This window comes from Neomonachus schauinslandi, chromosome X (genome assembly GCF_002201575.2).
Source record: "Neomonachus schauinslandi chromosome X, ASM220157v2, whole genome shotgun sequence".
In the NCBI taxonomy this organism is placed as follows: Eukaryota; Metazoa; Chordata; class Mammalia; order Carnivora; family Phocidae; genus Neomonachus; species Neomonachus schauinslandi.
The window spans coordinates 29,207,384-29,217,089 of NC_058419.1; positions in this window are offsets into that span (position 1 = coordinate 29,207,384).

Sequence of the window (9,706 nt, forward strand, 5' to 3'; positions counted from 1 at the left end):
ATGCTGTCTGGTTATGGCTCCCCACAGGACCTAAGCCTGGCGTCTCTCACCATCTTTTCATTTGATCAACAAACATTTAATGAATCTCTACTGTGTGTCAGCACTGCTGATACAGCAATGGAAAAACTGATGCAATCCAAAAACTCATGGAGCTGAGGGTCTCCTGGGAGATGCAGACAAGGAAATGAGCAATTACAATGCATGATGTTGGAACTGCAAGTGCCATCGGAGCGTGAAGGAGAGCACCTCACCCTTTCCAAGAGGGTCTGGGAAGGGACCCTCTGAGATAAAGGAAAACATATACATATTCGTCTCTGCTCTGGTTCCTGGCACAGAGCTCTTAAAACCTTCGTAATTTCCTAAGTGATAAGAGGACTAGGAACATCTTTTGTTCTAATATTGGCCTTTGACCCTGGTTCCCGACAGACAGCTCCTAAATCCCTTGGGATTTCCTGGGTGATAGGAGTATCTTTTGTTCTAATGAGGTTAGTCTTGGTGGACTCCTGGATAGCTTCCAGATGGGGGCTGGTGACCAGAAACACCAAGTCATGATTAGAAGTTTGGAACTTTCACCCCCACCCCGCCCCCATCCTCTAGAGAGGGGAGAGAGGAGATGGAGACTGAGGTAATGATCAATCATGCCTACAGGATGAAACCTCCATAGAAGTCCCAAAAGAATGTGGTTTGGGGGGCTTTTGGGTTGGTGAACATATCTGCATGCTAGGAGGGTGGCTTGCCTCAGCTCCACAGGGACAGAAACTCCTGTGCTCAGGACCCTCCCAGATTTCACCCTATATATGTCTTCATCTGACTATTCATCTGTATCCTTGATCATATTCTTTATTATATAATCAACCAGTAAAGTGTTTCCCTGAGTTCTGTGAGCTATTTCAGCAACTGATTGAACCCGGGGGCGGGGGGGTCATGGGAAACTCCTATTTACAGACTGTTGGTAAGAAGCACAGATGAGAAACTGGACTTTTGACTGGCACCTGAGGTGGGTGGACGCAGGCAGTCCTGTGGGGCTGAGCCCTTAACCTGTGGGGTCTGTGATAACTCGGGTTAGCATTAGAATTGAACTGAATTGTAGGACAGCCAGCTGACGTCGGAGAATTGCCTGGTGTGGAAAACCCACACATCTGATGTCTGAAGTACCGTATGTGTGAGAATAGAGGAAAACAGTGTTTTTCCTACCGAAATGATGTCTGAACTAAGGCCTGAAGGATGAAAAGGAATTGATGGAAAAGGGCATCCAAGCAGAGGGAACATGTACCAATGACCATAGGTGAGCCTGAGGGGCAGCAGATAGCGGCATGAAGTCTGAGCGTTAATCATAATAATGCATAGCATTTATCCGGGAGGTACTGCGGGCCAGGACTGTGCTAAGGGTTTGCTATGTATTGTCTTGCTTGATCCTCACAGCCTCCCTCAGAGGATGGCAACAGAGGCACAGAGAGATTAAATGTCTTAGCCAAAGGACACCCCTGCTAAGGGGTGAAGCCAGGAATTAAACCCCAGCCGTCTGGCTCCAGAGCCCACCTTCATAATCCCGGCTCTGTAATGCCCAGGTCTGTCACTCAAACAAATAAAGCTAACGGTGGGGCTTTGGCACAGGACTCAAGTATTCACTCCTGGAGCCACCAACCCCACTTATAGGTCCAAATCCATCCCAACCCCTGGCTCTTCTGTGATCTCAGAACCTCTGTCCACTCCCTGGTTTCTTGTTAATCACTGGTTGCCCAGTCATGACTCTGTCTGTTCCCTGAATCCCTAGTCAGCACGTCAGGTTCCCTGATCTGAGGCCAACTCCCTAAATGTCCTGAAATCTGGAGCCTTTCTTGCCTGGGAATCCCAATCCCCAGTTCCCTCCTATTACACCCACGGGTACCACATGATGCCTACTTCACTGCACTTCTTGCACTGAAACACTCTGGTTTCCTGGGGATCCCCAAGTTGCTTTAGTGTCTCTGTGTCCCTGACTGGTCTCTGGGGCCTAGCCATCCTCAGTGTAGCCTCAGCCATGGCCCACCGAAGCCCAAACTGGGAGGGGACAGGAGGAAGGAGAGACTTGTGAAGGCAAGAGAGGCAACTGCGTGAGAGGCCAGTCAAGTGGAGAGATTCTGGAATATGGGTAGGGCTGGGGCTGAGAGCCTAGGAGAGCTGTCCTTATTCTCAGGAGTATCTGACCCACCCCTCCCCAAATACCCTATTCCAATACTAGCTGAGGACTGAAGTCCCTTATTTTAAAAGGGGTTTGCAAAGAAGAAGACAACTGAGAATGTAATGAGCCCTGGGGAGGAGAAACATGTGCTTAATTTTACACCAGAGCACCCCCTTCCCCGGTGTTCACTTTGGTTGGGGAGGACACCCAGCACCTGAGAGGAAAAGGGACAGGGCTTTGTAGGTGACAAAATGGAGCCCAAAGGGGGAGCTCAAGAGTACTCACAGGCATAGACAGAGCAGGCTAGGCAGACTACAGCTTGAGCCAGGTCCAGCCCTGCCTAGGGCTCTCTCATCATTCTGGGAATGTGGTTTCTGACTTCATTTTAAGCACGTGGCCCCCCGACAGGAAACTCAACATTACCTGCTATTTAGTAGGCACTGCCCTACAAAACCACTGAATTTGCCACAGTCCCTGTGATGCAGAGGCCAACTGAAGAGTTCATATTTTAGGCAACCCTTCTCCCTCTTCCCCACTCCAGAGTTTGGGGACAGCTGTTGAGCAGATGGTGGATGAGATTAGCAAATAGCCCAGGGCTCCCCGAGCTAAATGGAATGTGCAATTTATCACCTAGGGACCTTGTTAAAATGCAAACTCCAATTCAATAGGTTTGGGGTGGGGCCCAGAGTTGGCATTTCTAAGAAGTTCCCAGGTAATCCTGAGGCTGCCAGTTGGGGGGACACACTTCAGATAGCAAGGCTCTTCCTGCCTTAGTGCCTTCTAGTCCATTGCAATGCCCCTCCATAACCTGTGAAGTACTGAACAAATATGAAAGAGTCTTGTGGGGCGCCTGGGGGGCTCAGTCGGTTAAGCATCTGCCTTGGGCTCAGGTCATGATCCCAGGGTCCTGGGACTGAGCCCCACATCAGGCTCCCTGCTCAGCAGGGAGTCTGCTTCTCCCTCTGTGCTCTCTCTCTCTCACTCTCTCTCAAGTAAATAAAATCTTTTTAAAAAATTTAAAAAAGGAAAGAATCTTGTATTTTTATTTGATAAATCTGTCAACCCTAAGTAGAATGGATGAAGGAACAAATAAACTTCCTGCAGGAGAGAGATGAGGTGGTGGTAACCCATTATAACAAGTAAAATTACACAGGCTGAGAGGGAGAGTTATATTTTCCCCAAGTTTCCTACAGCTGTTTGTTCATCATCGGACATAGAAAAATCTTGTGACCTTTTACCACCAAAGAAAAAGTGCTTCAGGCTGAGCTAGAAGTTAGGTATTACCATAGATACTAATACATCTTCTCCATTCAGCTCAATTACCACATTGTTTATTGTGTTGCTTTACAACATGGTAGACTATTAGAGCTATTTCTTCATTTTACAGGGTAGGGAACTAAGGCTGGCAAGTGAGCTGATTCAACTTGCTCAAAGTCACATGGCTAGTTTATAGCAACACTGGCCTAGAACCAGGCGATAAGCCCAGAGCTCCAGCCACTACAATGATTTGTTAAAGTAGGGTCTGAACCGGGGAAAGATTTTAAGTTGATTGGTCACAAGTGGTCCCCGTGCCTTGCTGTGGAGAGCTCGTTGGAGGTTCCCCGAGTAGAAATAAACATTGTTTGGGACCAGAGAAGAAGTCTTCCAGACTCCGTCACTCAAACCGATAGACATTTTTTGAGCACGGATTACCCATCTGTTGATTCAGCAAACATTTGTTGAGCCCTGTACTAGGCGGGGACAGAGATAATAAACCACAGTCCCGGTCCTTAGAGAGCTTAGCATCCACTAAGGAGAGATGGACGTGCAAACAAATGAGTGTAATAAACTCCTGTAGGTATAGAGGAGGCACACGAGAAGGCATGAAGGGCTTCAGACAGGAGGTCATCAGCCAAAAAGGAAAGCAGGCCAGCCTAAGGCACTAAATATGGGGCAGAAATAAGTGTTATGGTCAGGGTCTAGCGGAAAGAGGGAGGGAGGGATCTCTTTGGGCTACAGAGGTCATGGAAGACTTTTCGGAGAATTAAGTCTAGAGCTGAGCCTTGAAGCATGTGTAAGGACTTTATTACCAGAGAGGATGCTTCAGATGGAAAACAGCATGAGCAAAGGTATTGATACAAGAAAATACATTGCGTATTTGGGGATAGCCCTTTGCAAAGCAGTTTAAAGCTTTTTTTAAAAAGATTTTTAAAAATTTATTTATTTATTTATTTGACAGAGAGAGACACAGCAAGAGAGGGAACCCAAGCAGGGGGAGTGGGAGAGGGAGAAGCAGGCTTCCCGCGGAGCAGGGAGCCCGATGCAGGGCTCGATCCCAGGACCCTGGGATCATGACCTGAGCCGAAGGCAGACACCTAACAACTGAGCCAACCAGGTGCTCCCAGTTTAAAGCTTTTAAAATCACCCTTCACTTTTTATATCTCCAAAATAGTTTCCTTTTACCTTTCCTGGTCAGGGAGTCACATCTGGATTGGTCCTTCACTCTCCAATTTCACTCTGCACTCTCACTGTACTTCTGGTGGCCTGCAAGGCCACCATGTACAGTTGTGCATGTCGTTTACTGCACAAAGATGCTCAGTCATGGGAGTCAGATGCAAAATCCAAATGTAAAATCCAAAATGCACTGCACTCAGCAAGCCATGCTTTCTTTTCCTAATTTAATATATTGTGTGTTGCCTAGGCCATGTGCCCAGAAAAAGGGGCACTTTTTCTAGTTTATTCAAAGGTGCCCTAGCACCTAGTGGCTGAGGCATTAGATGAGCTGTAGATCAAATTGTAAGGTAAAAGAGATTTTGTTCTGATTGCTCCTAGCCCCGAATCTTTATAGCTGAAGCCACCCATGAAACCACAACCTGTAGACCCAGTTCCACAGCAGTTCTTATACCAACCATGGCTAAAGTAAATCAAGATTCCCAGTCACCCTTCAGGGAGCTTAGAACTGTTACTCTACTGGATCTAGCAACAGATGGCCCAGGGATGACCTGGCCTGATGTGCCTCCCTTGGTGTTATTGCTTTCTAACCCTAAACAGGGTGACTCTGAGTGTCACTAGTTCCCATAAGTCAGTCATCCTTTTCCGCTACATTTCTGCACGACTTACAACCAAGCTTATCCCTTGTTTCTTGTCTCCCCTGCCTGGCAGTACTATCAGAATCAGCATTCAAAATCAGGTGGGCACTCACCTGCCATACTCCCCTACCATAGTGGGTAGTCTTGTGCCAAGTCCTGATTCCCTTTTCCTGCCCACCTGCACTGTGCTACCAAGAGCTGCACTTCCAACAACCTACCAACCAGGGCTTTCAGACCTCCATGATTTCCCCTTCTTTATCAGAATTAAAGGGCTAAGCTACTATAATATAAAGACCCAACAATACAGTGGGTCAAGAACAACAAAGTTTCTGTCCATCTGACAGTCCAGGGTGAACAGGTGGGCCTTTTGGCTCCATTCAGTCATTAGTGGACTTGGGTTCATTCCATCCCATCATGTTTCCCCACTCTGCGCTAGGGTGACAGTCTCATCTGCCCAACTGAAGCTGTGTTTCAGGACCATCCGTGTTTCTGTACGCAGAAAGAGAAAGAAAGCATAGAGGAGCGCATGTGCAAAGTTTAAAGGGTCGGGCCTAGAATGAGCACACATCACTTCTGCTCACATGCCGTTAGCCACACTTGGCCACAAAGGAGGCTGGGAAATGTAGTACCCAGGAGGACAGCCTCATCCCAGCTACAATTCTATTATTATGAAAGATGCCATACCTCTTTCCTATCAGGAAAAAGCATATGTTCTGTCACAATGTCCTACCCAGAGTGGAAACTTGACGATCAAATTCAATCAAGTTCAACAAACCTAAAGAGAATCAAAACTTAACATATGAATAAATATGTTTAATGTGCAGCATAGACCTTTCCCTTAGGCATTGTTTCTCAAAGTGTGATGCGTGGACCCTGGGTGGTCCAGGGCCACCAAATGTCCCCTAGAAACCTAGCAAGTGGCAGAGGAAAAAGTAATGAGATTATTTCTTCACATGCTTTCCACCTATTTGAAATGGGCTAATTATTATTTTCCACAGCAATCGCATTACCTTCTTAACAATCCTTACATTCTCAAAGGTTGGGAATGAACAAGAACTGTATTTGTCTCTGTCAATACTCACATATCAGGGTACAATTAATCTCTGTTAACATATATTTGTGCCTTTTGCATGTTATTGCTTATACTTATTAAATTTGCATTTTGTGTTATGACTGTTGTGTACCATTATATCCCCCAACCAAATCAACCACTCAAAAATGGTTCACTGAATATTAAAGTAGTAGTAAAAATAGTAAATTAAATGCTACAACACCATGTACATAAATAGCGAACAGGACTCCAGTATAAATACAGAATGTGAATCTGTATGTGCTGGGACAAATAAATCTGTGCATGTGACAAATTACACAAGCAGCCAAAAATGCAAATATGAAGGAAGAAGGTAAATATATGAAAATCTGACTTTATTAGACCTGCCATCCATTTGCCACAAGTCTCCAGCATGCTATCTGTAATAAGACATATTGAAAATTGTAGCATGAAGTCATCAAAGCTTTAACGTAATTATTAAACAAAGTACAGTGAACTCTGTGGTAAACCAATGGGATTTTTCAAGAACAAGCATAAAGTAATCCTTTGCTGTGTGAAATTGATGAATATTGTGAGAAAAGATACTAAAGCTATAGGGGTAAGTCTTCAAAGTTGTTAGACCTCTTGGCAAAACAGGTACAGGCCACTTTATTGTCAAGAAGCTTGTAAAACCAAGCACAACACTAACGACAAATGACTTAGAAAAAGCAGAACAAGCTATTGGCAGAATTCCTGTAACAAACAACATCATTGGTCATCCATAAAATCTACAGCACACAGTGCAGAAGGACAATTACTAACATATGTGGACACTAGCGGATATTTTACTTTAGAATCAGAAAGAACCACTGATATGCAAAATCTTGGCATAAGAGTGTTATATGTACAAGGGAGAAGTGCTCCACAGCTTTTTTGCATTTTTGGCCCTGAAATCCCATGCCATAAGAGGAAAAGGGGTTTTGTTTGTTTGTTTGTTTGTTTAAGTAGTCTCCACACCCAGCATGGAGCCCAATGCAGGGCTTGAACTCAAAACCGTGTGATGACACCTAACCTGAGATCAAGAGTCAGACATGTAACCGACTGAGCCACACAGGTGCCCCAAGGAAAGGGTTGTTTTTTTTTTTTAATTAAACTTGTAATTTTGAGATAACTGTGGAATTACATGTACTTGTAAGAAATAATACAGACAGAAACCATGTGCCATTTGCCCAGTTTCCCCAGTCATAGTGTCTTGTGAAACTATAGTACAATATTACAACCAGGATATTAACATTGATATAGTCAAGATGCAGAACATTTCCATCACCACAAGAATCCCTCATGTTGTCTTTGCACCCCAATGTTTATAGCAGCACTATCAACAATAGCCAAATTATGGAAATAGCCCAAATGCCCATCGACTGATGAATGGAGAAAAAAGATGTGGTATGTATATACAATGGAATATTACTGGGCCATCAAAAAGAATGAAATCTTGCCATTTGCAACAACGTGGATGGAACCAGAGGGTATAATGCTAAGCGAAATAAGTCAGAGAAAGACAAATATCATATGATCTCACTCATATGTGTAACTTAAGAAACAAAATAGATGAACATAGGGGAAGGGAAGGAAAAATAAAATAAGATAAAAACAGAGGGAGGCAAACCATAAGAGACTCTTAACTATAGAGAACAAACTGAGGGTTGTTGGAGGGGAGGGGGGCTGCAGAGAGGGGAGGTGAGTTAAATGGGTGATGGGCATTAAGGAAGGCAGTTGTTGAGATCAGCACTGGGTGGTGTATGTGGGGGATGAATCACTGGATTCTGCTCCTGAAACCAGTGCTACACTGGATGCTAACTAACTTGAAACGAAATTTTTAAAAATCCCTCATGTTGTCCTTCTATAGACACCTCTACTACTCCCACTTCCACCCGCTCCTTAATCCTGACACCCACTAATCTGTTCTCCATTTCCATAATTTTGTCATTTCAAGAACATTATATGTTTGGAATCATACAGTATGTAGCCTTTGGGCATTATTTTTTTTTGACTCAGTATAATTCTTTATAGATTCTTTATAGATTTACCTAAGATGTTGTGTGTATCAACTATACTTCAATTTGTTCCTTTATATTGCTGAATAGTATTCCACGATATGTATGCATCACAATTTACTTAACCATTCACCTGTTGATGGCATCTGAATTGTTTCCAGTTTGGGGCTATCATGAATAAAGCTGCTGGGAACATTTGTGTAGAGGTTTTTGTGTAACCGTAAGTTTTCATTTCAATGGGATAAATGCCCATTACTGCAGCTGGTGGTTGTATAGTAGTTGCATGTTTAGTTTTATAAGAAACTGCCCAACTCTATCGCGGTTCCTCAAAAAATTAAAAGTAGAACTACCATACAGTCAAGTAATTCCTCTTCTGGGTACTTATCTGGAGAAAACAAAAACACTAATTCGAAGATATATGCACCCTTATGTTTATTGCAGCATTATTTATAATAGCCAAGATATGGAAGCAACCTAAGCATCCATCAGTAGACAAATGGATAAGGAAAATGTGGAGTACACACACACACACACACACACACACACACACACACACACCAAGGAATATTAAATAGCCATAAAAAAGAATGAGACCTTGCCATCTGCAACATTGTGGATGGACCTAGAGGGCACTATGCCAAGTGAAATAAATCAAAGACAGTGTATGATTTCATTTATATGTGGAATCTAAAAAACAAAACAAATGTACAAACAAAACAAAACAGAAACAGACAGATATAGAGAACAAACTGGTGGTTGCCAGAGGGGAAGGGGTGGGGATGGGCAAAATAGGTGAAGGGGTTAAAAGGTACGAACTTCCAGTTATAAAATAAATAAGTCACAGGGATGTAAAGTACAGCATAGGGAATATAACTTCATATGGTGACAGAGAGTAACTATACTTATCGTGGTAAACATTTCATAATGTACCTAAATGTCAAGTTACTACATTGTACACCTGAAACTAATATAATATTGTATGTCAACTATACTTCAATTTTTATTTATTTATTTATTTTATACTTCAATTTTTAAAAAGTCCAACTATTGGGGCACCTGGGTGGCGCAGTTGGTTGCGCGCCTGACTCTTGGTTTTGGCTCAGGTCCTGATCTCTGGGTCATTGGATCAAACCCCACATCAGCCTCTGCACTCAGTGTGGAGTCTGCTTAAGACTCTCTCTCCCTCTCCCTCGAAAATAAATAAATAAATCTTTAAAAAAAAAAAAAAAGTCCATCTATTTTCCAGAATGGCTGTGTCATTCTACATTTTCACCAGCAAGGTAGAAGGATCCAGTTTCTCCCCATCAGAGGAAAGGTTTTTAATTTTTTTAACATGTTTTTTTGTGAATCACAAAGTAGATCGCAAAGGGAGCACTGGGATCAATTCTGA